The sequence below is a fragment of the Podarcis bocagei genome, assembly GCF_964188305.1.
Source record: "Podarcis bocagei genome assembly, chromosome: W".
In the NCBI taxonomy this organism is placed as follows: Eukaryota; Metazoa; Chordata; class Lepidosauria; order Squamata; family Lacertidae; genus Podarcis; species Podarcis bocagei.
In genome coordinates, this window is record NC_138131.1 from 90644911 (window position 1) to 90651252 (window position 6342).

Sequence of the window (6342 nt, forward strand, 5' to 3'; positions counted from 1 at the left end):
TACAGAACTTGCAAGACTACTAAGAGGCAACTCAATTCCTTACAGGTGGGAGTTCCCCCAAGGACTATCTTTTAACTTTAAAGGAAAGAAAGTTAAAATCAGAACAGCAGAAGATCAACAAAAGTTTATGAAAGACCACGAAGAGGACCTTCAAAAGGGAGCAGCAGCATCTTGGCCACCACCTCTGCCTACATCTGTACCAACACCAGCACCTCTGGGCTCAGAGGAAAAGGAAGAGACACCACTATAAGGACTAACAGACTGATCCAGGATGTCTCTGCAGCTCTTTAGTTGGAATATTAATGGCGGAAATTCTCCGGAAAAAAGAAGAAGAATCTTTCACATATTGAAAAAAGAACAATTGGACATTATTTGCTTGCAGGAAACGCACGTGACTAGGCTCCATAGGAAAGTGTTAATTAACAAAAGACTAGGCCAAGAATTTATTTCATCAGATAGAGTCAAGAAAAGGGGCGTGGTGATTTATGCAAAGGAGAACCTGTCACCGAAATTTCTATTCAAAGATGAGCAAGGAAGAATTTTGGCAATCGAAATACAGACACAAGGAGAAAAATTTTTGATATTAGGAATCTATGCACCAAATGAGGGGAAATCAGAATTTTATAAGAAGCTGCATGAGATAATGCTGGACTATCTGGACTATACCAACATCATTATGATGGGAGATATGAATGGGGTGGTCTCTACACACATGGATAAGTCACAAAATCAAAATTTAACAAAAGATGGCAGACTACCTAAAACTTTTTTTGAACTAACTGACAGTATGGATTTGATTGATATATGGAGGACAAAGAACCCCTTAGGTCGCGGGTGTCAAACACAAGGCCCGCGGGCCGAATCCGGCCCGCCAGACCTCGTCATGTGGCCCGTGTAGCCGCCGCCGGCCGCCAGCCTTCACCTTTTATTCTCACTTTTTTTTTTTTGACACAAGAAAGCCACCTCTTCAGCGCATGCGCGGCAGCCTACAAGCCAGAGAATTTGTTTTTCTGTAAAAAGAATCTCCATGTATCCGACCGTCGTGGAGGTGCTAGGACCGTGGCGGTCTGCTTTTCGTTGCTGCGTTCGCACTCCCTTGGCTGATTTTGCAGCGCCCGTGTTCGTCCTCACCCCTGTTCCGCTCTTCCAGGCACAGCAACCCTCCCTTAAAAAAGCTCATCCAGTTTGGCATACTAACCTAAAAAAACCTCATGGGTTTCTTTTCTTAAGTAATGGGCTGTGTTTTTGAAGTTGCGAACAAATTAACAGGGCGACTCTTTCTCTCTCTCTCTCTCTCTCTCTCTCTCTCTTTCTCAGCCCTCTCCCACCTCTCCATATCTCCCTGCTTAACTATTTCCTGCCTCACTTTAAATCTTTTCTCACGTGGAAAGACACCTTTGGGAAGCGATTTTGCCCTTTCGGCTCCTTTCACCTAGAATTATAGTACAGTATTGTAGAGTTGGAAGGGACCCTGTTGAGGATCCTCTACAATTTATACTAGAGGATAAATTGTACAATAATTGTACATTTGAATATCTACTTGCCATTATTCTGACTATGTTTCTGCTTTCGGAGCTAGTTATTACTTACATTATTACAAAAAACAGTAATAATTGAATGCAGTGACAATAATTTATGATAATAAAGAGTGGACACATATTCCTACAGATACAACCGGCCCTTTGAGGGTGACCAAACTGCTGATGCGGCCCCCGATGAATTTGAGTTTGACACCCCTGCCTTAGGTAAAGAAGGAACATTCTTTTCTGAAGCCCATCTATCATGGACAAGAATCGACCAAATATGGACAACTAGAGGACTGGCACCTAAGACTAGAAAAGTGGAAATCTGCCCAAAAACTTGCTCCGACCATAATGCCATGAAAGTGGAACTGAGACTCACTCCAATCGGTTCCTTCAGATGGAAAATGAATGACACCCTACTAAGAGATCAGGAGATAGTGAAGAAGGCCCAAAAAACTTTAAAAGACTATTTTGAAATAAATTTTAACACCTCGGTGGAAAAGAGAACAATCTGGGACGCAAGTAAAGCAGTTATGAGAGGGTTTCTGATACAACAGAATACGATTAAGAAAAAACTCTGGAATGGGAAAAAGGACAAGATATTAGAGAAGATAAGAGAAGGAGAGAAAAAACTGAGACTAAAACCAAAATCAAAAGAAGTTCTAAGAGAAATTAAATTCCATCAAGCACAATATGCGAAATTGATAAATCAAGAAGTGGAATGGAAAATTAAACAAATGAAACAAAGATCATTTGAATCGGCGAACAAATGTGGAAAACTGCTAGCATGGCAGTTGAAAAAGAGACAAAAACTGAACTTTGTTACCAATCTGGAGGTTGAAGGGAGAAATATTCAGAAACCAGAAGAAATTAGAAAGTGTTTCCAGAGATATTTCAAAAAACTCTTTACGCAAGGGCCTCAGGAAGAGACTGAGATAGACCAATTCTTAAAAGTTAATGGACTATCAGAACTTTCTCAGGAGAAGAGAACAATCCTGAATTATAGAATAACACAACAAGAAATTGAGGGTGCCATTCAGAACACGCAACTAGGTAAATCTCCAGGCCCAGATGGACTTACCTCCAAGTACTACAAGATACTGAAAGACTATTTGATACAACCATTAATGGAGGTATGTAACCAGATTATGGAGGGGGGAAAGCTTTCATCACATTGATACCCAAACTGGAATCTGTAAAGACTCAACTTAAGAACTACCGTCCCATCTCACTCCTTAATGTGGATTACAAAATTTTTGCAGATATTATGGCAAGTAGATTTAAAAAAAGTATTAAATGAAGTAATTCATAAAGACCAGGCAGGCTTTCTCCCAGGTAGACATTTGTTTGACAACACTAGGAATATTATTGACATTTTGGAGCTTTTGCAGACTAACATCAACACGAAAGCAGTGTTAATTTTTATAGACGCAGAGAAGGCCTTTGACAACATTTCTTGGAAGTTCATGAAGAAAAATTTGGAAGGGATGGGAGTGGGAGCGGGGTTTCAAAATAGTATAGAAGCAATCTATTCAGAGCAAAAACCTAAACTGATAGTGAACAACGTGGTGACAGAAGAGTTCAAAATTGAAAAAGGGACACGACAGGGGTGCCCCTTATCCCCTCTGTTATTCATTTCAGTCCTGGAGGTACTTTTGAATATGATTAGGGAGGACCGGTTGGTGCAAGGAATACAGGTCGGAGTGAAACAATATAAACTGAAAGCTTTTGCAGATGACTTGGTTTTAACATTACAGGAGCCAGAATCTAGTACAAAAAGAGTTTTAGAACTGATTCATGAGTTTGGTCGGGTGGCGGGATGTAAATTGAATAAGCAAAAAACCAAGGTTTTGGAAAAAAAATTGACCCCTTCAGAAATAGATGGGTTTCAGAAGGAGACAGAGTTAAATGTGGTTAAAAAAGTGAAATACCTAGGGGTTAATTTGTCTGCCAAAAATTTGAACTTATTTAAGGATAATTATGAAAAATGCTGGTCAGAAATCAAAAAGGATTTAGAAACTTGGTCAAGACTAAAACTTTCCTTGTTGGGTCGAATTGCAACTGTAAAAATGAATGTATTGCCAAAGATGTTATTTCTGTTTCAAACCCTACAGATTGTGGACAGAGTGGAATGTTTCGGAAAGTGGCAGAAAGATATCTCTAAGTTTGTCTGGCAGGGCAAAAAGCCCAGGATAAAATTTAAAATACTAACTGATGCAAAAGAAAGAGGGGGATTTGCCCTGCCGGACTTCAGGTTATATTATGAAGCTGCAGCTTTCTGCTGGATGAAAGATTGGTTTTTATTAGAAAACACTGATGTCCTAGATCTGGAAGGGTTTAATAATGCTTTTGGATGGCATGCATATTTGTGGTACGACAAGGTAAAGATTCACAAGATGTTTATAAACCATATTGTCAGAAAGGCATTATTTATTGTCTGGACTAAATACAAGGACTTATTAGAAAATAAGACCCTGAGGTGGCTATCACCAATAGAGGCTAAGGCCCGAAAAAGACTCAATATGGAGGCCAGTTGGCCAAAATATTGGGAGATAATAGAAAAAACTGGAGACAATTGGAGGCTGCAGAGCTTAGAAAAATTAAATGATAAGGTGCGAGATTGGTTACATTACGCTCAAGTTCAAGTGGTTTTCAAACTGGATAAAAAGATAGGATTCCAGGTGGAAAAATCGAAGTTAGAGACAGAATTGTTAGAACCAAAGACTAAGGTACTTTCAAGAATGTATAACTTGCTGCTTAAATGGAATACTCAGGATGAGACAGTCAAATCAGCCATGATAAAATGGGCTCAGGATATTGGGTACAACATTATGTTTCAGGACTGGGAAAGGTTATGGACCACCGGAATGAAATTTACGGCATGTAATGCCTTGAAAGAAAATATTATGAAAATGATATATAGGTGGTACATGACCCCAGTCAAACTCGCAAAGATATACCACCTGTCTGATAATAAATGTTGGAAATGTAAGGAGGCTGAAGGGACATTCTTTCACCTCTGGTGGACCTGTCCAAGAGTGAAGGCCTTCTGGGAAATGATTTACAATGAGTTAAAAAAGGTATTTAAGTATACCTTTCCCAAGAAACCAGAGGCCTTCCTTCTGGGCATTGTCGGCCAGAAAGTGTTAAAGAAGGATAGAACTTTCTTTATGTATGCAACTACAGCAGCAAGAATTCTCATCGCAAAATATTGGAAGATACAAGATTTACCCACACTGGAAGAGTGGCAGACGCAATTGATGGACTATATGGAATTGGCTGAAATGACTGGCAGAATCCGAGATTTGGGAGAAGAAACAATGGAGGAGGACTGGAAAAAATTTAAGGACTATTTACAAAAATATTATAAGTTATATGAATGTTAAGAATTTGCATGATTTGGAAAATCTAGCTTCAGCAAGAAGATTTGGCGAAATGGGAAATTAAGTTATAATTATGAGAGGACTAAAGTTTAAAGTAACACTATAATTATTTTAAGGTAAAAGTAAATTGACAATAAGTATTTTAAACCTAAAACATAACTATTTGGAATTACAAAGGAATGCACGAAACAAGGTAATAATTTGCTGATATTTTTATTGTAAAGAATGCAGGGTGAGGGAGACGTGGGGAAGTCCGGTTGGTTATGAAAAATGTCTTGGAAATATGGATTTCTTTTTTCTTTCTTTCTTTTTTCTGTTATTTCTTTCATATATCTGACTGTACATCTGTACCTGGAGGAAAAAAAAGCAATAAAAATATTTTTTAAAAAAAGAATTTGGTCAAGTGGCCGGATTTAAACTGAACAAACAAAAGACTAAGGTTTTGGAAAAAAATCTAACAGTCATGGAGAGGGAGAAGTTCCAGAATGAAACAGGTTTGACAGTGGTTAAGAAGGTGAAATACCTAGGGGTTTATCTGACATCTAAGAATTTGAATTTGTATAAAGATAACTATGAGAAATGTTGGTCAGAAGTTAAAAAAGATCTAGAAATATGGTCAAATTTGAAACTGTCAATGTTAGGCCGAATTGCAGTTATTAAGATGAATGTATTGCCTAGAATGTTATTTTTGTTTCAAACATTGCAAATTCTTGACAAGATGGACTGTTTCAAGAGGTGGCAGAAGGACATTTCGAAATTTGTCTGGCAGGGCAAAAAGCCCAGAATAAAATGTAAAATATTGACAGATGTAAAAGAAAGAGGGGGATTTGCCCTGCCGGACTTAAAACTGTACTATGAATCAGCAGCATTTTGCTGGTTGAAAGAGTGGATGCTCCTCGAGAATACAGATATCTTGGATTTGGAAGGTTTTAACAATGCATTTGGTTGGCATGCATATCTATGGTATGACAAAGTTAAGGTGCATAGGGCCTTCAAAAACCACATTGTTAGAAAAGCACTATATAATGTTTGGATAAGATACAAAGATTTGTTGGAAAATAAAACCCCTAGATGGTTGTCACCTTTGGAGGCGAAAGCGTTGAAAAAACTCAATATGGAAGCCGAATGGCCAAAATATTGGGAAATTTTGGAACAGGAGGGAGATAAGTTGAAGTTACAGAGTCATGAGAAATTGAAAACCAAAGTACGAGATTGGCTCCATTATTATCAAATAATGGAGGTTTATAAACAAGACAGGAAAATTGGCTTCCAGGTGGAGAAATCAAAATTAGAAACTGAACTGTTAGAACCCAATACTAAGAATTTGTCAAGAATGTATAATTTGCTGCTGAAATGGAACACACAAGATGAAACAGTTAAATCAGCTATGATTAAGTGGGCACAGGACATTGGTCATAACATTATGTTTGCTGACT